This window comes from Pimephales promelas, chromosome 25 (assembly GCF_988280905.1).
Source record: "Pimephales promelas chromosome 25, fPimPro1.hap1.1, whole genome shotgun sequence".
Classification (NCBI taxonomy): Eukaryota; Metazoa; Chordata; class Actinopteri; order Cypriniformes; family Leuciscidae; genus Pimephales; species Pimephales promelas.
The window spans coordinates 22,517,923-22,545,074 of NC_142793.1; the positions used below are offsets into that span (position 1 = coordinate 22,517,923).

At 38.4% G+C, this 27,152-nt stretch overlaps 1 protein-coding gene across 5 annotated transcripts in view; it reads left to right on the top strand.

Moving 5' to 3' along the window:
- The first annotated feature begins 4,687 nt into the window (after positions 1 to 4,687).
- Positions 4,688 to 27,152, top strand: part of ccdc33 (coiled-coil domain containing 33) — a 51,597-nt gene continuing 29,132 nt past the window's right edge. For 2 of the 5 annotated variants that reach the window (XM_089127732.1, XM_039695232.2), the window contains exons 1-2: positions 18,873 to 19,231; positions 19,494 to 19,565. The gene's annotated coding sequence lies outside the window, so the exon portion shown is untranslated. Of the gene's footprint in view, positions 4,788 to 10,306; positions 10,352 to 18,872; positions 19,232 to 19,493; positions 19,566 to 27,152 lie in introns of those variants that run through there. The other 3 variants (XM_039695233.2, XM_089127733.1, XM_089127731.1) reach the window with 3 other exon arrangements.

Below are 27,152 nucleotides of genomic sequence, written 5' to 3' on the forward strand. Positions count from 1 at the left end.
ACCACCACCACCATCACCACCTCTACTACTACTACTACTACTACCAACCCAACTACCACCACCACTACTATTACTACTACAACTACTACAACTAGCACCACCACCACCACTACTACTACTACTACTACTACTACAACTACCACCACTACTACTATTACCAACACCACCAACAACTACTACTACTACTTCTATAACCACCACCACTTCTTCTTCTACTACTACCACCACCACGACTACTACTACCAACAACAACTACTGCTACTACTTCTATTACTACCTCCACCACCACCACCACCACTACTGCTACTACCCACCACTACTACTACTACTTCTACTACCACCACCACTTCTTCTACTACTACCACCACTACTACTACCAACAACAACTACTACTGCTACTACTTCTATTACTACCACCACCACCACTACTGTCACTACCCACCACTACTACAACTTCTACTACCACCACCACCACTACTACTACTTCTTCTACCACCACGACTACTACTACCAACAACAACTACTGCTACTACTTCTATTACTACCTCCACCACCACCACCACCACTACTGCTACTACCCACCACTACTACTACTACTTCTACTACCACCACCACCACCACCAACAACAATCAACAACTACTACTACTACTTCTATTACCACCACCACTTCTTCTACTACCACCACTACAACTACCAACAACAACTACTACTGCTACTACTTCTATTACTACCACCACCACCACCACCACCACTACTGCCACTACCCACCACTACTACAACTTCTGCTACTACCACCACCACCACCACTACTACTACCAACAACAACTACTGCTACTACTTCTATTACTACCTCCACCACCACCACCACTACTGCTACTACCCACCACTACTACTACTACTTCTTCTACCACTACCACCAACAACAATCAACAACTACTACTACTACTTCTATTACCACCACCACTTCTTCTACTACTACCACCACTACTACTACCAACAACAACTACTACTGCTACTACTTCTATTACTACCACCACCACCACTACTGTCACTACCCACCACTACTACAACTTCTACTACCACCACCACCACTACTACTACTTCTTCTACCACCACGACTACTACTACCAACAACAACTACTGCTACTACTTCTATTACTACCTCCACCACCACCACCACCACTACTGCTACTACCCACCACTACTACTACTACTTCTACTACCACCACCACCAACAACAATCAACAACTACTACTACTACTTCTATTACCACCACCACTTCTTCTACTACCACCACTACAACTACCAACAACAACTACTACTGCTACTACTTCTATTACTACCACCACCACCACTACTGTCACTACCCACCACTACTACAACTTCTGCTACTACCACCACCACCACTACTACTGCTACTACCACCACCACCACTACTACTACCAACAACAACTACTGCTACTACTTCTATTACTACCTCCACCACCACCACCACTACTGCTACTACCCACCACTACTACTACTACTTCTTCTACCACTACCACCAACAACAATCAACAACTACTACTACTACTTCTATTACCACCACCACTTCTTCTACTACTACCACCACTACTACTACCAACAACAACTACTACTGCTACTACTTCTATTACTACCACCACCACCACTACTGTCACTACCCACCACTACTACAACTTCTACTACCACCACCACCACCACTACTACTACTTCTTCTACCACCACTACTACTACTACTACCATCACTACTACTACTAACCACTACTACTACCATTACTACTACTACTACTACCATTACTACTACTACTACTACTACTACTCAAAAACCAACTTGACAAGCGAGCGAGTTGCTTTGGTGTAGAGAGGGTGGAGGTGAGAGCGCATCACAGCCCAGTGCTCGCGACAGTATTTGTGCGCACGTGTCGTGATTGAGCATTTCTGCACCGCAAGCTCTGAAAGTACTCGGACGAGGATGGCATTCCACACACGGATGCTGTTCTGTGCCCTCGTATCCTGTGTTCCTCCTAGATTTTTGGGACTAGATTTTTGCGAGTTTTGGGACTAAATAACTGCAATAGTCACTTGAGCTCCAGGACTGGGAACAGTGAGCCGCTGCTCGGCTAACGCTAGCAAATAGGCTAAAAAACACTGTGTAAAGACGTGTGGGTTTTGGTGCAGTCTGCAAATTACACCACAGGATGAAAGGCCAAATTGACAGAAACAATTAGTCTGCAGAGAAGAGCCAGTCGTAACCCTGTTTTGTGCTCCTTTGACAGAACAATCATTTAGTTTGTTCTGGAATGGGTCAGGAAAGTCATTTTAAGTTGAAAGGCCATTGTATCAGAACAGAGGCAATTTAAGGAGGGGATGAGCCGCTTAAAAATGGGAAAAATAAAGTGTAACAAAAATTATATTTATTTACGTTTGTTGAAACTTGATTTTGACCTTTAAGTCTTTCAAGAACAAGTTTAAGGACGAGGACAACAGGCACTCCATTCATGGTTATTTTTGTTTTTGAGTTTCTCTCCATATAAAGTAAAACAAAAATGCTGTGGCCATTGTTGTGCTCGACTGACCATTAGTGAATTCTAATAGACAAGTTTTTTTTGTCTCTCTGCCATGTGCTAGGAAAGAAAAAAGGAAAGAATGACAGAAAAATCTATCCGTGTGAAATTGCTTTTCCTGCTCTGGGAGGCTGCATTTTAAAAGGGCCCGTGTGTTGATGATAATTACGGAGTGTGGGCCTGATTATTCCAGCCACATGCTTTCTGTTAACTGACAGAAAAATTACACACCAGGCTTAATGGCTCTCCTGAAGAGAAAGAGTGAGAGAGGACGGGATGATTGCTCTGGATGCGTGTGGAATTCTGATCGCATCGTCCGAGTGAGTTGCTGAGGAATCCGAAACATCTCTTAAGTGTCGCCTAGCCGCTCTCTTATGGTTTTTGTGCCAAACCTCCCCAGAAAAACGAAGGAAGCTTATTGGCTCAATATGAAGTCAGTTGGTGGTGGACGTAATATAAGGTGGAAGACCTTGTTGTGGAGTCTGGAAACAGGTTCCTGGATACCTTTTGAGGAGGTTGCCTTGAAATAAAAGGAGAAGATTGTACAGTATGGATTGTATTGTCAGAGGTAGACATGAAGCTAAAAGCAGGGAATGACATTGAAATTATTTTCATGCTTTAAAGGTCATGATCTATTAACATTTAAATATGCATAAAATTGCAGTTCATAGATCATCTATGAAAAATGTTTTTAATCTCTGAATTAAAATGATCTTTTCATATTGTTATCATAGTCACAAATGTCCCTGTTATTATGAAGAAAAAAGCTTTATTAAAAAGATGCAATATACCTTTATTGATTAGTATGCCATATTCATTTCATTAAAAAATCATTATTAAAAAATAAAATAAAAAGCAGTTAAACAGTTTTATTAAAAAAGTTATAAATAATTAAGCATTTATTTTCCTGAAATAAAAAATCATATGGTCCTACCAACAAAGTCACATTGTGCAACCTACAAAGTCATCTGGTGTAGCCAAAACAAAGTCAGATGGTGCAACCAGCTACTGTATGACACATGGTGCAACTAACTGTATGCCACATGGTGTGACTGTCATGTGTGGCCAACAAAGTAACATGGTACAACCAACAACTGTATGTCAGATGGTGTGACTAACTACATCATTTGGTGCCGCCAACAAACTAACATGGTACAACCAACAACAGTTTGTCACATGGTGTGACTAATTATGTCATTTGGCAACCAACAACTGTTTGTCACATGGTGTGACTAACTATGTCATATGGTGCCACCAACAACTGTATGACATGGTGCAACTATATCTTGTGGTGCGGCCAACAAAGTAACATGGTACAACCAACAACTGTATGTCACATGGTGTGACTAACTATGTCATTTGGCGCGACCAATAAAGTAACATGGTACAACCAACAACTGTATGTCAAATTGTGTAACTAATTATGTCATTTGGTGCCGCCAACAAAGTAACATGCTACAACCAACAACTGCGCGTCACATGGTGTGACTACTGTATGTCATTTGGTCCCGCCAACAAAGTAATATGATGCAACCAACAACTGTATGACATGGTGCAACTATGTCTTGTGGTGCGGCCAACAAAGTAATATGTTGCAATCAAATATTTCTTGTGGTACAACACACTTCAGAAACATGCAAGGGGGGAAAAACGAGAAACAATGGCAGGTTTAGATAGGGCCAGTGCTGTCTGTCGAGCCGGGAGCTTCAAATAGGAGCGCTACAAAACCAAGAGTTCACTCTCAGTTCAGAGAGCACATCGAGCCAAAGCCAGATTGACACACAGTTAAAAAAAACTGTGCTGAAAGCAGTAACTAATGGAGAAGCCACTCCTGTAGCAGCCTTATGTTCCCTTCCTTTTAATAGCTGGGAAACCTTAAAACAGCGGCATACAGTCAACACAGAATTAGTTCAGCCTGTCACAACCGTTTAAATCTCTTTTTGGCAATTTGAGTGCAACACACTGGCCTAAATCCGGTTGTAAGTTTCCTCGTAAAATTTTGTCCGACTTTTTGAGCATAATTTTGCAGGATATTTGTAGTATCAAGTATGGAGGGCAGTTTATTATTTTTTTGTGATACAAACTTTTCTTTCACCAGCAGATCAGTTTTGGTGGATGGTCGAACCAAAGTGCTTCGTCACTTTCGTCTTTCTGTGTCTCATTTGGAGTGTTTCCACCACTATCACCTTGAGCTTGTTCAGGTTAGTTTACAATGCTTTACTTAACCTGGTTCATTTGTAAAGGTTGAAGATACCTTTTCATCTCTGAAATCTTTCTTCACATGATCACTTTTAACCATCTTGCTCCTTCCCGTCCCCAAGCACTGAATTTGAAATCACTGGGAGAGAAAGAGGAATGGCTTGAACCAGATTCGAAACTAGGTCTCCGATGAGCTTGATATGTTAGTGCACAAAGTGGCCAGAGCTGGTAAAATCCACCAGTTCAATCTCACTTGCTTGCCACCATGGAATTTGTATTTAATTCTTTTGGATGGAAGGACATTTTGACCAGCTTTACACACATATTCCCTTCATTTGTTCTTGCTGCTGCACTATTACTTGAATGGACCACTTTACAGCACAGCATGCCATAATTGTGGAAAGATCGATTTCAGATACAAACCCGCTGTACATGAAGAGCAATTGTTTTTTTTTCGTCTCTTGGTTAGACGTAGGTGTGGTCACATTAACAAAATTTCATAGACAATTGTCAACAGTGTAGTGATGTGAAGCACAGCTCACACCCAAATCAGAAGTCAAGCAGCTTTTTATTGGTCGACGTCAATCTACGTGACCAACTTTAACCTGTTGAGAAGCTGTGGCGAAATCTTTACGCAAAATTCCAGATCATGTGAATCCCAATTGAAATGACTGGATTTCACCTGCGGAAATTCTCCCAAAAAATAATGTTAAGTGGGTTCTTGGCCAGAATAAGCGGTGATTATGCAGACTTGATTCTGAAAGTCAACTGAACCACACTGAACTTTCGTCTTTCGGATGAGACATTTAACCAAGGTCCTGACTCTCTATGGTCATTAAAAATCCCAGGATGTCCTTTGAAAAAGTGGGTGTAAATTTGCCCCATTGGCCTTTGTCCACCGTCATGGCCTCCAATCATCCCCATATATACTGATTGGCTTCATCACTCTGTCTCCACCAATAAACTTGTGTTTGGTGGGCTTACAATATGGCTGCCGTGCCGTTACATCTTCCAGGTGGATTCTGCACATCGGTGGTAGTTGAAGAGATTCCCCCTTCTTTATGTAAAGCGCTTTAAGAGAAAAGTGCTATACGTGATGAACATGTGAGTTCACCTCTGGTCATCCAGCCCTACCACACACTGCAGTGAGGGGAAACAGCAGCCTGGCAAAGCATTCAAAGGATTTGAACACAGCTCATCATCCCCGCCATGGGCCCTGGTTAGGGTGCAGGATACCTGCAGCTCTGTCGGTATTGAGCGACTGGAGGCGCCTCGGGCACAATTCATCAAACGCAGTCGCAGTGGGGCTCAGAGAGCAGCATGAATAAAGCATATTTCCTCCGTCTAACCTCCGACAGAAGAGCCCAGCTCTGTTTCAGCATCAGGCATTGTCATTTAATGACATTTGAATGTTAGTAATCCATTAAATAGAGCTATTATCGTGATGTTTAGATGGTGCACCAAAATACTTATAAATTCATAATGAGAATGTTTAAAAATGTGCTATATTTATTCAAAAATAAAGATGACGTGATGTGACTTTAATTCACAGATTCCCAATATGACATAATACAATATAATAATTATTATAATATAATTAATGTTATGGAATGTTTCAACTTGTTTCATTTATATATTCAGAGTTATAACCATATTTGTATTTCATACAAATTCTTGTTTTCATAAAACAAAAATAAATAAATAAAATAATTTTTATAATGCAATATATAATGCATAATAATAATGCATAATAATTATATAATAATAATAATAATAATAATAATGCACATTTTTACACCTTTTAAAATGTGCTATATTTATTCTAAAATAAAAATAACGTGTTGTGACTTTAATTCACAGATTCCCAATATGACATACAATATAATAATTAATATAATATAATTAATGTTATGTTATGGAATGTATATAACTTGTTTCATTTATATATTCAGAGTTATTACTATATTTGTATTTCATACAAATTCTTGTTTTCATAAAACAAAAATAAATAAATAGAAAAATAAATAAAACAAAATAATTTTTATAATGCATAATAATAATGCATAATAATTATTATATAATATATAATAATAATAATGCACATTTTTACACCTTTTAAAATGTGCTATATTTATTCTAAAATAAAAATGACGTGTTGTGACTTTAATTCACAGATTCCCAATATGACATACAATATAATAATTAATATAATATAATTAATGTTATGTAATGGAATGTATATAACTTGTTTCATTTATATATTCAGAGTTATAATTATATTTGTATTTCATACAAATTCTTGTTTTCATAAAACAAAAATAAATAAATAGGAAAAATAAATAAATAAAATAATTTTTATAATGCAATATACAATGCATAATAATAATGCATAATAATTATTATATCATATATAATGATAATAATGCACATTTTTACACCTTTTAAAATGTGCTATATTTATTCTAAAATAAAAATGACGTTGTGACTTTAATTCACAGATTCCCTATATGACATAATATAATATAATCATTAAAATATTATAATTATGTAACGTATACAATTATAACTAGTTATAACTAGGCCTACATATATTTGGATTTCATACAATTTCTTGTTTTCATAATACAATACAAAAAAAATAAATAAGTAATAATACAATACAAATAAAATAAAATAAAGTCTATGGCCATTGCAGCGTTGGTTTCATTAAAAGTGCAGGATCTATCCCGATTTGTAAAATGTATATCAACAATGCAAATGACAATCTCTAACTAACTGCATATTGTTACACCTTTCAGTGTTTTCATCTTCCATCTGCTTGTTATAAACGCATCCCTTCCAGCAAGTGTGTGTTCACAGTATTTACTCTAGAGATCTGTGCAAGATACACTTTAAATTAAAAAAAAAAACAATTATTAGAATGTTAAGTCTTCACAACTGACCAAAAAGCTCATCTAAATATAATCAGAAAGAAGGTGGAATGACATTAATTCAGTGCTGACTGTGGTTGGATACCGATGGTGGAAACGGATCTGTGCTTTTGTCTGCGAGGCATTTTCGACAGTGAAATAGAGATATAGCGCTGTGTTATAAGTTACAGTATGAGAGAGAAACCAGCAGACTGGTTAAAAATAAACGAGAGAAGCCAGACAGACAGAAAGAGAAGAGAAGAGGACAGACAGTGAGGTGTTATTCCTCTCTCTCTCTCTCTGAGTTTTGCCCTTTAGCTGTCAGCGTCTAGCCAAAACCCACAGAGAGAGCGGATGTGTTCACACGTGATTGGGCTGCACTTCTCTTATAGCTCCCTCCATCACAGACCCGACTGAAAGACATTAACTATTTATGCAGCAGGCACTGCAGTATATTTTAATTAACAGAAATGGTTTTTTTTATATAGTTTTAGTTCCCTGATTATAAAGACAGTTCGATTCTATTTTTAATAATAATAAGTATGTTTTTAATTCTGTAATCTGAATCGTTATTGATTGATTGGGTAAATTTCAGAATATGAATCAAGGTTGAGAACGCGACTCTGATAAATAAGCTGCGCTCCTCCTCCCTCACCAGCGATGCTTTATGACTCTCATAAACATTGATCCTCTCAGTGTTGTTTTAATGGAGGACACTCAGGAGAGCACTGAGCTGTAATCACACATGCTCAATGGCCTTGTGTGTCACCTACACACACATGAATGCACACACACGCGAGATAAGGAACCCATTATTGTTATAGGTGGGTGATATTTTAAGGGTTTATATACTGCTCTGCTTCTGTGAATAAGGCATTTGACAAGCAATTATTTCAAACTGAAGCGGTGTAGAGGCATAGTCTCACTTTTGGTGGTGGTATCATGGTACAGTGATGGTGTCAGGTGGAAAACCACGATGCTTGATGGATATATTAGTGAATCCCGTTAAATTAGTGAAAAATGAAACATTTTCAGTTTTGCATTGTGACGTTACTTTTTTATGACAACCAAGCACATTTCCCCCAAATTACCATAATGCATCTGGATTTTGTATTATTTGTAATTCTCTATTTAAATTTCATTATTTTTACTGTACTGCAGTAAAAGTACTCTAATACCATGTTTTTAAAAAAAAATCAAAATCAGATGTACAGTAGCATTTATAATACAACCCCATTTCCAAAAAAAAAAAAAAAGGTTGGGACATTTTGTAAAGTGCAATAAAATAAAGAATCTGTGATTTTGTCGATTTTTCTAAAACCTTTATTTAACCGACAAAAGCACAAGGAAAATATGTTCCAATGTTTTCACTCACCAAATGAATTGTATTCTGTAAAGATAAACCAAATTTTCATTTGGATGGCTGCAACACACTCCAAAAAAGTCGAGACAATAAAAGTTGAAAGATTATAGAATATCCAAGTTAAACTATTTTGTTTAGAAATAAGCAGGTGAACTGGCAATAGGTGGCGGTATATTGATTGGGTATAAAAGCTTGCTCACTCTGTGCCCAAGTGTCATAAGAGAATTGTCAAACGATTAAAAAAGAAAATTCATATTTCTGACTGAACACATTGGAAATCTTTTCTTTGTTCTTTAAATAAATGTTGGTTCAAATCACAAATTCTTCATTTTATTGCATTAAACAAAACGTCCCAACTTTTCTGAAAATGGGTTTGTAAGTACAACAAAACACCATGATAAATAATTTGCCATTTTTTTTTTGTTGTTGTTATTAATACCTTGCTAATACTACGAGAATCTAATTTTAATTAACAACATTTTTTTTATTTAATATTATAATATTTTGCATTACAGTAAATTGAATGACAAATATTGGTCATATATATTTTGGTAACATTTGGTAATGATTTGTCAATACCATTAATAATAATAATAATAATAATAATTCAAATGATAATTTTTATATTAAAAACTATTTATTATTGTATGTTTTGACATCTGGGCCATTTCTTGACTGGTTTTGTGAGATTTCACCATATGCTGTAATACTAAATGATGATTTACATAACAGTATTTACATGATACTTCAAAAATGTAAGAATAACATTCACTCTTAGAAAAAGTGGTTCTATTTAGAACCAGAAATGGTTCCATCCCCCGCTTCATATATGGAACTTCAAAATGGTTCTATATAGAACCACATTTTTACATTTTAAACATTTTTTTACAACTCTACATTTTTTTTTTTTTTTGGTAAAATGTTCTATTAGCCAAGTATGGAACCCCAGGGTTCTATATAGAACCCAGAGGAACCATTTTTTAAGAGTGTATAGAACCTTTTAGGGGTTACAAATACATAGCACTGATAGAACCTTTTAAGGTTCTATATAGAACCTTTTCTTCTAAGAGTGTAGTACTTGTGCAAAAATCATCATTAGGCCTATATATTTATTGTAAATACATCAGATTCCTATTATTACAACTTAAACAGTATATATATAAAACTACTCTGAGGATTAAAATCTATTTGAATGGAGGCGTGTGTTGATTTGGTCTCTTAACACAACTCCTCTGTGTTTTATTCCTAGTGTCCCAGGGCAGGATCCTCCGGGATGCGTCTCTATGCCACCGCGGTGAGTAAACTAAACTCACTGTCCTACCGGTTAGGATGGGTTATCTGTTTGTGTTCTCCCAATGACGATAATAAATTCCAGACTTATTTACATATGTAAAGTATTTTGTGCTAATTAGATCCCATTAAATTGAGATACCTGATCTCCATCTTCCTGTTTCGGGCTCTCCTCTGTTATTGCGATAGAAGATCTAACTTAATCATGCCCTCTCACAATTTCCTATTAACCCAATCCCTCCATTGATCTACTCCATGCCAGGAGGTATTGAATAGCAGATGAGCTTAAAATGCCGGTGCGTGTCGCCGCATACGTCTGGAGATGTGCCGCCGTGCTCTGTGTTCGGAATGAGCCACTATCTCAACCCTGACATTTAAAGGAATAGTTAAGCCAAAAATGAAAACTATTTTGTGTTTCTCTGTTTCCACGTGTTGATGCAGTCAATTGGCGAACCGTAAAGAGATCCAGTTGGTCGTTTGTTTACTGAAGCACATATAGCTGCTGATTATGACTTATGCAGGTACAGTGTTCTGAGCTATTTGCATAAGTGCTATAATTATGGTAATTGTACCTGCATTGTTGCGAGCTGGAGTCAGAGTTGCATCAAGTGCGTGTTACGGTGTCACATACTAATGCGCTTAAAACCCATGACGCTAGTTAACAGAGATAATGTTCACCGCACCACATGCTAAAAATAGCACTTTAAAAGCTCCATCTGAGATTGAGTAGCGGGCTCGTGGCAGCGCAAACGACTCTGGTGGGGTTGTTTAATGAGTGTGTGTGAGTTAGCAGACCAGACTTCATAATTGTTTTTGAGGTATACTGTAAAAATCACAATCCTCTCGACTGTAGTCGATCATTTTATCCCTTAAAAGTCATCTTTGAACACAAATATGACAAACTCTACATCCTTGCCTCATTTAGTATACGCGGTTCAATGAATATGCAAATGAGCCCCGCCTCCACTCACTCGTACCAGGTCGGAGATCCACTCAGTGACGATCACACGTTGACCTGGGATGCGTTTCCCGAAAGCATCGCAAGTTGTTGGCAATTTCCATTGAACTCTATTGGTAACGACGGAACTTGCGACCATAGTTGGCTAACGATGCTTTCGGGAAACGCACCCCAGATTGGTTACGAAGTAGTTTGTGACGTCAGAAAGATGTATTGCAGAGAGTGACGTGCAGAGTATTAGGGATGTACCCAAAGCCTGAATTCAGAAAGGTGCGGATGATGAGTAACACATTAATGGTACATGGTTGTAGTAGTCGGTTAAAGCTACTTTTTTAGTTTATTCTTAGCTAAAACACTTAGTTCTTTCAAAAATATATGTGCTCATTAATGTAGATTTACTTCGTTCAAGTAATAAAGTATTCTCGTGAGTGTATAATATGCCATTGAAAGTACATACGGGTAAGGGGATCTAATGTCGGTCGCCATGTTGCCCCTCCATCTTGAAAGTACATTAGCCAAAGAGGGACATACCCGTTAATTCAAGCTTCGCCTTTCGCGTTTACGTTTGAGTTAACACTCATGGACGAGGTCGAACTGGAAGCCATGTTAATCTTGGACTACGTAGGAGTTAAAACGAAATCGAAATTGAGAGGAACAGAAACTAATATTTACTGGATGGTCATATACCTTTTCACCACTAGATGGGGGTAAAAATCACACAGTGTAGCTTTAAATTAACGGTCAGCTGTCGCGCCGTTTTTGGGTGTCACTCGGCTTAGTTTTTCGGTGTGTTAACATGCGTTATTGTCACTGTCAGGGTTCTTTGGGTCGATTCAGCAGGTCGAATGACCTACCCCTGACCCCGCCCCTAAACCTACCCGTCACTTGGGTTTGGACAAATCGTACAAATTTGTATGAATTAGCCACCTTTTACTCACTCACACGAATTCTTCCGAATTAGTCGTGAGATAACGTTGTATAGACAGATATTTACTCACACGCAGGCGCAGGACGCAACACAGTCAGCTTTCGTCGCTTTACAGTCCATCAGGTATTACTAATCAAATGAAGACAGTAAGATAGATGATTGACACGACGATGGGAGAGGATTTGGTGCGCAACGGGTCCTGAACGTCATTGAGCAACTCCTCTGATATTGCTATTCAGCAGTATCTTATCTTGTGAAACATGTGGTCAGTAAACCGTAAAAAGCGAGCTCGCATTCAAAAGTGATTTCAATACAGTCCCTCCAGAAAAACGCGATTATGCGATCGCTGAATTCAATGCAAAATCAGCCAAAGTCCGCATATTTATGCGGGGGCCGCATTTTTTCAAATACGCCTCACTTTCGCCGCATAAATTGCCGATTTCCGTGCAAAATATGCGGGTTTGCATAATTTCATAATCCTCGCATTTTCGTTGCAAAAAAAAAGTCACATGTATCTTAGCAGAAAGTTGAAAAATGTTGCGTTTGCTTCACATAAGAGCAGCCATTTCCCCCTGTTTCCATGGGAACGTTATGAAGTGACGCAATTACGTGACGCCAGACAGACTCACGGAGGCGATTGACATCTCACAAATCGAACTCGTATAACTGTCTGTCGAACGTTCTACTGTCACATTGTTACTAAATAAACAACATAAGATAAAAGTAGTAGCATCAAACAGAAATTACCCGCACACATGGGGTGTTCGACAGTTCAACAGGGAGCACGCAGCTCTTAAAGGGGCCACACCTTATTTACACTCTTACAGTCTGAAATAAAACAAGATGAGAAATTAAATATTCCCAGCACTTTCTATGATGTAGTATGCTTGTTTATCAAAGGAAGTAATAAGAAATGACTCTTATATTAACAGGATGTTGGGGGAATTACTTTTTTCTCTTTTTCATCAAACCGCAATTTTTGCAAGTTCCCTCAATTTTTGTAAATTCCAGCAATTTCATCGCATAAAATTGCATAAATATCCCACATATTCCATCGCATTTTTAAAGAAAACTGGCCGCACAATCAATCAATTTTTGCCCGCAACAATCACAAAAAAAACTCTGTGTTTTTCTGGAAGGACTGAATACTATTATGGTAAATGTTAAATATAAATCGCAAATTTTTTCACAAATTTTTGGAAATTACCACCACAAAATCAGTCATTTTGATCGCAAAAATCACCAAAAAAAAATCGTGAAATCCTGGAGGGACTGTCAATAACCCACATGTTGATAGTTGCTTCCTGGTAAATTATAGTTTACCAACTATACATTTGTGAGAACACAAAAGCATTCAAAAAAATTTTCCTGCTAAATCCTTTTCCTTATCAAGCCGCATGATTTGCAATGTCTGTAGATAAGGTACTGTTCAAATCCTATTCTAAACACTACTGACAGTAGCCCTCCCTCAAGCTAATAATGGTACAATCCATAGCAAAGATAGAAGGTGTGGATGTGCTCGTGTTGACACAGGTGGGCTCTGATGTCTCCATCCCTACAGCAGGTCTAATAATAGCGGAGATGTTGTCAAGGCAAGAGAAGCGGAAGGATGAATCCATGTTTTATTTATCTTCTGCACCTTTCCCAAATGGTTTGATCAGAAGTGGTTGTAGCAGTAATCACCATAGGGCGTGTATTCATTTCTCAGTGTGTGTTGCAGACATGGTGAGACACTCAGGCAATCTAATGGAGGCCGTGTCTCTGTCAGTCACAGAAAAATGGTTTGGATATTTTTAACATACCGTCTTTGGCTCTCCGCCGCTCCGTGTTCCCAGGGCTGAAAGCATTTGCGTGAGCTCACTTTGGTTTCCTTTCACAGTTTCACCCCTCACTGCACACGGCTGGCCACAGGTTCACAAGCCAAACACCATGCTTTCACCAAAATACCTCACATTTAAATGACTTCCTAAAACCTGACCAAGATACCTCCAGTCCGTAAGCTAAACCTCACGCACACTATCCATGTCTAAGTTAGCGCTTCAATATTTACACAGCAAACAAGTCATATTCAAGTATTTTTGTTTGTTTGTTTTTTGCTAGAAATATTTTTTTAAGATATTATCAAAATCGACAGACAAATATCCAATAAGTTATTTTTCTTTATGCTAGATCCATGTCTCATTTAAATATTTTTAATGGAAAAAAGACAAAAATGCTTATTCGAAAAACACTGTTACCACTGGACCCACTGGACCTTGAATAATTAATTAGGTTCATTTTTCACTGGTTTCCAGCTGTATTTACACTGTTTTATCATTGATTTTTGTTGTTGGTATTAGTAACTTGCCATTTTGTGACATTTCGAGTAATTTTTTTGCTCAAAATGACACATTCAAACACAAAAACGACCCATCAAATGTTAATGTTAAGTATTGAGGTCTTTGCATTCACATGGTGCTTAAAGGGATACTCCACTTTTTTTGGAAATAGGCTCATTTTACAACTCCCCCAGAGTTAAACAGTTGAGTTTAACCGTTTTCAAATCCATTCAGCCGATTTTCTGATATTTAGATAAAAATATCTAAATTTTCATCTAAATGACACTTTTTGGTCTCATTGACTTCCATAGTAGGAAAAAAATATACTATGGAAATCAATGAGACCAGAAACTGTCTGGTTACTGGTATTCTTCTAAATATAAAAAAAATGGCTGAATACATTAAAAAATGGTAAAACTCAACTGTTTAACTCTGGGGGAGTGGTAAAATTAGCCTATTTCCAAAAAAAAGTGGAGTATCCCTTTAACATCTGACATGATGTCATATAAATTACTTAGATGATCTAAGTTAAGCACATACTGTAAAAGACTAATAAAATTCAAGATTATTATTTTAGTGAAATGTAATACAAAGGCAAAGTTAAACTGATGTTAATCAACCTTTTACTATAGCCGAGTTAAAATTGGTTATTTTTTGTAAACTTTACTTAATTCCACATTCCAAGTACTGTAAATTTAACTTAAAGATTTCTAATTAAAGCTACTGATAGATATGTTTAGGTTTTTACTTGGCAAATCTTTGTAAATTTACTAGCATTTTCTGAGTGAGAAAATTTAGCAAGCTTTTTTCGAGTAAATCCTACTCCAATTTTTTTTTTACAGTGTATGTGTTTCATTTTGCTTTTTGTATTTGAGTCAATAGTATAGAATCCAGAATCAAGATAATTGTCATCTCATCGGCCAAAACTGCATTACAAAATGGACTATTTAAAGCTTAATTCAGTTCTCCTTGAAGTAAAGTCACACATATACAGCCAGATGGACAGGCAAGTGTCAGGTAGAGTCACAGAGGCTCCAGTGAAGCAGGTTTTGGCATCTCTTAGATGACAGTGGAGTGTTTGCCCATGTGTGTAACTGTGTCATTTTCCTGCTTTTCCTGGCTGAGGAGAGGCTTCTGCTGTCACGTCCCTTGAGTCTTTGCCAACTCACTTTTCACACGCTCTCCCTCTGCCATCACACACACACAGAGCTCTCGGACTGGTCTAAGTGGAGATGTGTCATCTTCTTCAGTCATTCGTAGCTAAAGCCTATCCCCCGAGACCCAGGGCTGCTTTGACCGCATCGATCACACCTTTCCATCCATCCATCCTCTTTCCTGCCAATAGATTTTTACACTTGGGTAATCTATGATTATCTCTTTTTCCCCCCTGCTTTTTAAAATGATCTTCTTGGATAACCATATAAACATGGTTATTTGTATTTACATGTGCATGTGTGTTTGTATGTGTCCATGTGCATGTGGAGGTGAGCAGATACAGTAGCTCAGTCATTCTTCTTTGGTGCCATCTGTGCCCAGTCAGTGTGGTGGCATCTCTCCATGTGCAGCACTCTATAGATAGTCATATAGTCAACCTGATTCATATTACATAAGTTATCCACTCACGAATATCTAGTCTTTACGTTTCTACATGTGATATAAATGGGTATTAAACACACACACACACATATTTGCACAGTATTTGGATGCCAAAGCCTTTGAATCTGCATGAATCTGCATGATTAGAATGTCAGTTGACTGTGTAATTGCCATGTGTAATGGTCCTGTGGACCGAATCGATGCAGACGTGAGGAATCTCTGTCACTATTGACCTTTGTGTGCACTGAGGGACCAAAGTGCCAATGACATTTTAGGGCTGAGCATCTCAGGGGAGCAGTGCTCATCTGTGGCTGCCCTTCTGGTGTTTGCAAACCAATTTTAGCTGTTTTAGAAGGACCTAGAATGCAACACTCACAAGATTTCACTGCATTTTTTTGGCAGAGTGGTGTTACATGTTTCATGCCAGATTGAGTAGCTTGATTTGTTCTTTCAAAATAGTAAAGAATTAGTGTTTTGCGGTTTTGCCTAAGTATTTTTATTACCATATTTGTTGATCTAGGTGGTTGTTGTTGCTGGTTGCTAAGGTACTGTGTGTGTGTGTTTTTTTTACTATGTTTGTTGATCTAGGTGGTTGTTAGGGTGTTGCTATGCGGTTGCTTTTTATCACTGTGCTTGGCGATCTAGGTGATTGTCAGGGCATTGCTTTGATGTTGCTTAGGTTCGGTGTGGTTTTTATCACTATGTTTGCTGATCTAGGTGGTTGTTAGGGTGTTGATAACCGTTTGCTAAGGTTCTGTGTGTTTTTTTCATCACAATGCTTGGTGATCTAGGTGATTGTCAGGGTGTTGCTATGATGTTGCTTAGGTTCGGTGTGGTTTTATCACTATGTTTGGTGATCTAGGTGGTTGTTAGGGTGTTGCTATGCGGTTGCTAAGGTTCTGTGTGTTTTTTTATCACAATGCTTGGCGATCTAGGTGATTGTCAGGGTGTTGCTATGATGTTGCTTAGGTTCGGTGTGGTTTTATCACTATGTTTGGTGATCTAGGTGGTTGTTAAGGTGTTGCTATGTGGTTGCTAAGGTTCTGTGAGGAGTTTAGCACTTTTAGCTGATCTAGATGATTGTTAGGGTGTTGCTATGCAGTTTGGTGTGATTTTTTATCCCTATGCTTGGTGTTCTAGGTGATTGTTAGGGTGTTGCTAATGCTATGCAGTTGCTAAGGTTTAGCTTGAATTTTATCATTATGTTGAGGGAACTAGATGACTGTTAGGGTGTTGCCATGCAGTTTCTATGGCATTGTGTGGTTTTATCACTATGCTTGGTGATCTCTAGGTAGTTGTTAGGGTGTTGCTCTGCGGTTGCTAAGTTTCTGTGTGGTTTTTATCACCATGCTTGGTGATCTATGTGGTTGTTTGGGTGTTGCTGGTTGCTAAGGTTCTGTGTGTTTTTTTTATTACTATGTTTGGTGATCTAGGGTGTTGTTAGGGTGTTGCTATGCGGTCGCTATGGTTCTGTGTGTGTTTTTATCACTATGCTTGGCGATCTAGGTGATTGTCAGGGTGTTGCTATGATGTTGCTTAGGTTCGGTGTGGTTATATCACCATGTTTGGTGATCTAGGTGGTTGCTAAGGTTCTGTGAGGAGTTTAGCACTTTTAGCTGATCTAGATGAGTGTTAGGGTGTTGCTTTGCAGTTTGGTGTGATTTTTATCCCTATGCTCGGTGTTCTAGGTGATTGTTAGGGTGTTGCTAATGCTATGCGGTTGCTAAGGTTCAGCGTGAATTTTGTCACTATGCTGAGGAATCTAGATGATTGTTAGGGTGTTGCCATGCAGTTTGTATGGCTCTGTGTGGTTTTATCACTAATTCTTGGTGATCTCTAGGTAGTTGTTAGGGTGTTACTCTGTGGTTGCTAAGTTTCTCTGTGTTTTTCATCACTATGCTTGGTGGTCTTGGTGGTTGTTAGGGTGTTGCTACAGTATGTGGTTGCTAAGGTTTTGTGTGTTTTTTTATCACTATTCTTGCTGATCTAGGTGGTTGTTAAGGTGTTGGTATTCCGTTGCTGTGTGGTTTTAGCACTGTTGTTGTTGTTGTTGTTGTTGTTGTTTTTACCACTGTTGTTCATTTTGTTACATGTTTTGGCATCATTGTAAAATTATATTTTGTCTTTCATTACTTTTGTCTCATATACCCTTTGACCCGACTACCCCTCATTCACTCAGTCAGGGTATTGCTATTATTTTGCTTAGGTTCGAGTGGTTTTTATCACTATGCTTGGTGATCTAGGTGGTTGTTAGGGTGTTGCTATGTGGTTGCTAAGGTTCTGTGAGGATTTTAGCACTTTTAGCTGATCTAGATGATTGTTAGGGTGTTGCTATGCAGTTTGGTGTGATTTGTTAGCTATGCTTGGTGTTCTAGGTGATTGTTAGGGTGTTGCTAATGCTATGCGGTTGCTAAGGTTCAGTGTGAAATTTGTCACTATGCTGAGGAATCTAGATGATTGTTAGGGTGTTGCCATGCAGTTTGTATGGCTCTGTGTGGTTTTATCACTAATTCTTGGTGATCTCTAGGTAGTTGTTAGGGTGTTACTCTGTGGTTGCTAAGTTTCTCTGTGTTTTTCATTACTATGCTTGGTGGTCTTGGTGGTTGTTAGGGTGTTTCTACAGTATGCTAAGGTTTTGTGTGTTTTTTTATCACTATTCTTGCTGATCTGGTTGTTAAGGTGTCGGTATTCCGTTGCTGTGTGGTTTTAGCACTGTTGTTGTTGTTGTTTTTTTACCACTATTGTTCGTTTTGTTACATGTTTTGGCATCATTGTAAAATTATATTTTGTCTTTCATTACTTTTGTCTCATACCCTTTGACCCGACTACCCCTCATTCACTCTTGTGAGTTCATCTTCAGGGCATACTGCCAGGAAGCATGGTTTTCTGTGTGCCCTCAGGGTTTGGCCATCTGCTAACAGTGCCAACTCCACCCGTGGAGCAGCGGGCAGGTGCCATGCACACTCACACCTTCAGCCCCTGCACAACAACACTGCCCTCAGCAGGCAACAACAGCCACGCCAACTGTTGATGACCACAGCCTCCATTCTCTTAGAGACAGGGATGAGTCTAATTTAGTTGTAGGTATGGACAAGCTCGATTTGAAGTAAACAACCTGCAATATATTGTGTTTGCTTACTTGTGTTTTATTATAAATGATATCTTTATTGTATATTTTGTTTTATATTTTAATTTGGTTTAATTTGGTTAATTTTATTTTTTGTTTTAAAGTTGTTTAATATTTATTCAAAAAGCAGCTCCTATTGTTTGAATGCACAGTTGATGATTACTCCTTATAGCTGTCAATACGCTGTATTGATGCGGTCTAACACTCTTTGTTTCTTAGGGCTGCTCATTCCTGACCTCCTCAGGGACTCGGCCCACGGTCAGCCTGGTGATTCGTCTTATTGGCTCAGAGGTGAGTGATCATTATCAGCCTCCACCAATCAGTGAACAGCTCAATTTGAATGGAGATTTGCAGAATGCCTGTTTATATGGTATTTTTTTATGTACTGCAGAACAGTAAACAAAAAAAAAAAAAGGATTTGCAGCTTGTTGCACTTACGACAATACCAGAATAGCAAGACTTAACATACCGATGTATAAGCGCATTATGAAACTAAAGTCCTTTTTACTGACTCATATGCAATTTTCAGTCGTATTTCACTCTTAGTCATGCCTAATGGATTTGGTGTTTGATAACTAGCTGGTTTGTAAAAGCTCCAGTCCTCAAGATAACAAGATTTTCTGAAGCAGTTATTGGATTACAAAACATCTTAGTATGTTTGAAAATCCATCTCTACCTCATAGCTGATAACACACACACACACATACACACAGTTCATAGCCTGGAGAGGGCTCTAAAGCGGTTTTATTGCCCTTTAATAATTGCCATACAGTGTTATTATCTTAATGCAGTTGGTTTTATTGGCTGAAGGGGACAGGGAATGGTTTGCTGGCTCTCTCCGGAGCACTCATAGCTGTAGTATCCATCTCCATCTGTCTGTCATTCCCTCCCTCTTCTCATCCCTCTCCACTGTCTGACTGATGATTTCTAACCAGCTGGAAGTGGTTACAGCTTTATGGTTTAAATTCCCAAATATGATCTGTCACATGACCATGTTTTGTAAATTCGAATCATTCTGTGCTTTACCAAGATATGCAACATGATTATTTAACCAAGCCAGATATTGGTATGACAGTTCCTTTTTCACCATTAAAACAGCTAGCCATCACCCTAGCTACACCTTAACAACCACCCACAATAAAAATTCCCTAGAAAACATGCTGAATACCTACTGTAAGAAATCCTTTAACAGTCACCCAGAACATCCTTGCAACACCCAAGCAACCATTGATAACATCTTAGGAAACTCACTAGAAACTGCTTAGCAACCACCCATGTCATAACAGCCACCTAGCAACGACCAGACAACCATTCATAACACTGTAGGAAATGCAAGCACCCAGACCATCCTGACAACAATTTAGCTACCATCCAAAATACCTTAGAAATGCCCCATCAACCACCCAGAATACAAAAGCAACTGGTTAGCAACCACAGCAACTCCCTAATAACCAAATAAAACTTTCTAGCAACACCCTAGTAACCACTCAGAGGACTATAGCATCTACCTAGTAACCACCTAGCATTGCGCTAGGAACCATGCAGAACACCCACCCAGCAGTGACCTATAACAACCACCTAGCAAGCCATTTATCCAAGCCATTTATAGCACACCTATACCCAGAACAATCAGTCATCCTGTAACACTTTAACAACCACCCACCCACAATGAAAGAAATCCCCTAGCAACCACTCAAAACACCATAGAAACTGACTAGCAACCACATAGTACTATGTTCACAACAACCTAAAACACTACGCAAACCAACCAGAACTTTATAGCAACCACCCAGAACACCATAGCAACTGCCTTTCAACCATTTAGCATTGCTATTAGAAATATCTTAGAAACCACCTAGCAACACCCTGGTAATCAGCCAGAACGTCCTAGCAACCATTCAGCAACCACAGTATATCTTAGCAACACTATAAGCATAGCACACTGCAACATAGCAACTGCCTAGCAACCACCTAGCAACCTTGTAGAACATCTTAACAACCACCTAGCTGTGCTCTCACAACAACCTTTCAATGCTCAAGGAGAACACTATCCCTAAAGGAAAACAACTATCCCTAAAATATCCTAGCAGCTGCCTGTCAATCATCCAGATAGAAACACTTTAACAACCACCCACAATACCATAGAAATGCCCTAGCAACCACCCTGAAGAAAATGTACAAAATTGGTGATCGTGAAGGAGGTGTTCACTGAGTTCACTCCTAATTAACAGCGCTAACTAGGGAAACACCCATCAAATTACCAGTGCTTCCTTTCTTTTTATATCATTATTGTTGTGATTTGCATAAAAATAACAAGCGCCGACAAGTGCAGTGGGTAAATACGGGCCTCTGCGCGCGAGACGCTGGGTTTGGGTTTCGGGTGTTAATTGCATGTGAGCGCTGGCTCTGATATCACACAGATGATCGGATGAACAAAGAACTGTGTAGACTTCAAGCCTTGCTGCTGGCTGAGAGTGAAGGGGTGGGGGAGGGACGTGGCCCCCAGGAGCCAAAGACCCCCAGGAACGAGGGGCGGGGGGCACTGACTTAAGTGTTTCATCATTAATGGTGTTGGGGCAGGAAGATGAGAGAGAAAGGACACATGGGAATTTCTGAATTTTGAGACGTGTAACAGGATTCTGGACGAAAGGAGAAAAAAATGGAATCTTATATTGTGAATGTCGTGGTGTAAGCAAAAGTCTAGCTTTGTTCCTTTTAGCTCTAAAACATATTCTTAAATTCTTATTTTTTTTTCAGACTTTTGCTTTAAAATAAAAGCAAAAATGTAAAACGTATATCATATATCATAAAAAAAATTCAATTGTCAATCTAATTAAATTACACAATGGGGTGATTGATTCATTTATTGAATGAATCGAAAATTAATAGCACATTAAATTTAAATTAAACATAATTTAAAGTCATTATTGTGAAAAAAGCAAATGAGAAATCCCCCACACCATTACACCACCACCCCCAGCCTGCACAGTGGTAACAAGGCATGATGGATCCATGTTCTCATTCTGCTTACGCCAAATTCTGACTCTACCATCTGAATGTCTGAACAGAAATCGAGACTCATCAGACCAGGCAACATTTTTCCAGTCTTCAACTGTCCAATTTTGGTGAGCTCTTGCAAATTGTAGCCTCTTTTTCCTATTTGTAGTGGAGATGAGTGGTACCCGGTGGGGTCTTCTGCTGTTGTAGCCCATCCGCCTCAAGGTTGTGTGTGTTGTGGCTTCACAAATGCTTTGCTGCATACCTCGGTTGTAACGAGTGGTTATTTCAAAGTTGCTCTTTTATCAGCTTGAATCAGTCGGCCCATTCTCTGACCTTTAGCATCAACAAGGCATTTTCGCCCACAGGACTGCCGCATACTGGATGTTTTTCCCTTTTCACACCATTTTTTGTAAACCCTTGAAATGGTTGTGCGTGAAAATCCCTAAGCAACTGAGCAACCGCTCAAAATTGCTTAAATCACTTTTCTTTCCTGTTCTGACATTCAGTTTGGAGAGTCCTGGAGATTGTATTGAAGCAACTGCCCTGTGATTGGTTGATTAGATAATTGCATTAATGTGAAATTGAACAGGTGTTCCTAAAAATCTTTTAGGTGAGTGTATTTTAGGCTACACACACAGCAATTTTCTGCAAAAGAAAAGAAAACAAGGTAATGTAACTCTCTGTGTAAATGCCACTTGTTATGTTTTTTGACCTTTTGCCACCATTTTCTTCTCTAATGTTTATGCATTTATGAATTTTGAATTGGAGCATTTGAAATGGTGATGGAAATCGAGCACCTGCTCACAGTGAATCGATACTCGTGGCCCGACTCACAGAGCGCCGGGAATTATGGGGGATGGGAGATCCATTATTCAGAAGCGTGGGCCTGAAAACTCAAAAACGATTTTTCAAAAAAGCTTTTCTCCAGTTGGTCGCTGAAATAAAGAGGCTTGTTGCGCTGTAATAACATTTTTCCCTCTCTCACATCCAGTGCGGAACAGACCGCTGCGCTTCAGTCGCTATGTAATTATCTCTCTGGCAACTGCCGTCGCTGTGATTGTCGCGGAGGACCAGGAGACCACGGGAGGGCAGGTGTGTGTGTGTGCGCGCGCACACGCTTTGCAAATTATTTCAAGCTCTGCAGACCTCTCACAAATCAAAACCAGCATTTCATTAAAACAAAATTCTCGCTGACGGATTCATGGTTTGATGAGATATTCAGTTATGGTACCACGCGTCCTCCATCAAGACCAATAATCATACATCACCCTGCTGAGGACCATCCAGATGTTTTAAATGCACATCTGTACTTAATCAGCCGTGCCTCATGCACTTTTATAACCATCATTGGTCCTCAAGCAACACTGGTTATAAAAATCTCGCTTCAGATTCTTCATTTCACCAAGAAAATAAATCAATATTTTAGCTCAACGTGATGTTGAATCTTTATTTTAGCTTCAAGCCATGCTTGCGATTGTTGAACAGATGCTCCCAAGACTTCTTAAATTCAGCCTTCGTTTCCAAACCGATCCAGACAGCCGACAAATGCAGAAACACAGACATCTGCTGTGTGTGACAGAGCCAGAAGTGTGAGCCTTGAATGCAAATGCAGTCAGTCAAGTCTGTGTCCGCAACCCATGGTCCTGTGAATACACTCTACATGCCATATACACACATTTCAGTTTGAAATGGAAGCGGGATCTGAGAGGTTTGAGATAGGGAGGGTGCAGGGATAGTGATAGGGATTCAGCAGCTGACACAGATGTCCGGCCACGGAAAGGTGTTTGCTGTGCGATAATGTGTAAAATCTCAGATGTTCTTCTGTGTGGTCCTGCTTTACAGACAAACCACCTTTACAACTTCATTTTCAAATCTACAATCCTCCATATATTTTTCCCCAGTTTTGTTTTTATATGCTTAACTGTGTATTTGTGCATTAACATACCTCAAATATAAACATCAAGTACTGCGCCAACATAATGAAACTGAAAATAAAAGGCTGTTTTATTGGGAGGTTTAAAAGTAAAATAAATATTTAAAAAAAAACATTAGATTTGTGTGTTTTTTGTGTTTTAAGTTTACGTTAACACTGGCACAATGTGATAAATTACCAGACAAAAGTGGTTTGTTTGTTTGGGCTCCAAGCTAAAGGAATGACACGGTTAAATAACAGCCAATCAGAAGAGGTCTGATGTTTAAAGGTTTGGGATTTTGAACCAAAAATAATTCAGCGTGGCGGTGCTACCCTGTGATAATAATAAAATAATAAAATGCTGTTCACGAAAACTGCAAATATACAGGTTAAGACACAATTTTACATTTACTCTACACGTATAGCAGACACTTTTCCCAGTGTTGTTTTAGTATTATTTATGTACTAGTATTTTTGATATTCTGGATTAGCTTTTATTTTTTATATATTTTTTATTTTTCATTTTAACTGCGCTTCCGTTATTTTTATTTCTTTTTTTAATTTATATTTAGCTTTTTTTTGTCAATTTAGTTAAACTTACATTTTACTTAAACTTATCTTTTTTTTTCAGTTAGTTGTAACGGAACTCATTTTTCTATAAGTTTATATATATTTATTTATTTATTTATTTATTTATATACTTGGTTTCTGCTTTATTTCAATAAACATATACTATTTTAATAGTTTGAAGTAGTTTAGTTTACAAAAACAGCACTACCCTTATCCAAAGCAACTTAAAAGCAACATTTACTCAAAATAAAAAGCTTTTATCTTTGGTTGTTTTTAAATACAATTTATAGTATACACAATCATTTTGTGGCTTTGAAGGTGTTTGAAACATTATGACATTTAACAGACAATCTAATCTAAACCAGAGAAATTCACAAATAAATACTTGCTCAAAGTAAAAATGTATTTTCTTGGTTTGTTTATAAATTAAAGCCTCACATTTACAATTTAAGGCACTTAGCAGGTCCAAAGCGACTTACCAAAAGTGCTTAAGCTTTACTTAAAGTGTCTCAAATCATCATATGTTTCTTCTGTAGAACTCAACCTGTGACATTTGACATTTCTGAGAAGTTTTGAACGGATTTAGTATAATTCAGCTCCTATATGCTTTAGAAACTATTTCTGTTGAGCGTGCAGCAAAAATGTCATGGCCAATCCCTCGGTGTCTTTGTAAATGTCTTATTGTGTATGCACACACTGTACGCTTATGTTTGCATTCTGTGCACGGATATGTATGCGTGAGCGTATACACTATGTTCAATGCACACCCACTTGCTCAGCTAATGAGGTGGACCCGGTCAGGGCTCGGAGGGGGTTGGATCTTGTCTTTTGTTAGATTTTAGCCCCACCCATCCCCCTTTCTGCACTCATTGTCCCAGGGGAGGCCTCTCGAACTGGCTAATTGAATGAAGTACACGTGGTTCCTCCTCCCCACACCCTTCGAGAGCAGTCCAGCCCGGCTTTGATGCTTTAGTTGGGTCTCAGCACCACGGACAGCTCCCAGAAACACTGCAACTGGTTGCCTGCCTTCACTGAAGAGAGGCATTCTGGTCATTATATGGGTATGCCGAATGCTGGCGATAACGAGCGCCAGTGTGTGTGTGTTGGATTTAAATCAGACAATATGTGTGTGAGTGTGTGTGGGAGGGTGGAAATTAAGTATAAAGCGAGAATCTGCATAACTACATGTCAGTGCCGCCCACGCTCGGGTGTTGTAGGGATATCTGAGTGCCTGACCAACAAGACTGTGATAAATGATTTTCCGCCGTGGTCGTTTGTTTTTGACAGAACTGGTGCCGAAGGTCAATTGTGTGTGTTTGGGGAGAAGCGCTCAGGTGGAGGAGGATGGATGTATTAGGAATGATCAAATCTTAAGTAAAGGGAGACTGTGTGTGTGTGTGACTATGCATAGCTTAGCGTAGTCTGTCTCGCCTCGCTCATTACCCCAGCGATCCTTGAGTTGTGTTCCTGGCCGTGGGCGGAGATGGGCACGCCGGACCTTTAAATTGCAGGGAGAGAGATAGAATGAATGGTTGAATGGTTGTGATTAGATTTGCAGGGCTTAATGAAAGAGGACACTGCAGTGCAAACATTAGCACAACGTGTATTCTCGCTAACAGCAGTTTAATTGTTTTTAATACTCATTATTGCTTTTATTTTACAATGTGAATTCTGTTTTGGCCACCTTTGCATTATATACTGTAGTATCTTCTTTGTGCACAAATGTGCAATGGGGTTGTGTGCAAAAATGTTGTTTTATTTTTTCTAAAAGTAATTTCAATTGTATGACAGTTTTGGGTTTAGCTGTGTAATGAGAATTAAACTGATCTGAAGAAAAAAGCAATTTAACAAACACAACTAAACAAGCACAAAAAGCAAAGCACAGCAAAACAAAACACATAAATCAAACAAAAAAGCAAAGCAAACTCACAAATATAAACAAAGTAAAAAACAAAACAAGCCAAAAAAAAACAGAAAACAAAAAAACAAACAATGAGGCTAAGTAAAAAAAAAATAACAAATGAAGCAAAGGAAAACAGCAAAATTTCAAAGCAAAACTAACAAATAACAAACAAAGAACAGCAAAACACAACCAAACAAAAATGACAGAAAAACAACAAAAGACACAAAAGCAAAAAGTACAAAACAGATAAAGTAAAGTGGGACACTGATAAAATTGGGACCCTGGTTATTGGTAAAATATGATGCCAAATAGCTTAGCCCGTTACACAAAACCATTTTTAAAGTCAGTATTAATGTCTTTTGTTCTCAATTGTGACGTATATCCAAGTGAAACAAACAAAAAAATGAAGGGCAGGACTTCAAAGCAAAACAAGGCTAAAAAACAACAACCCAGAAAGCAAAAAAACAACAACAACGAGGCAAAGTAAAACAAA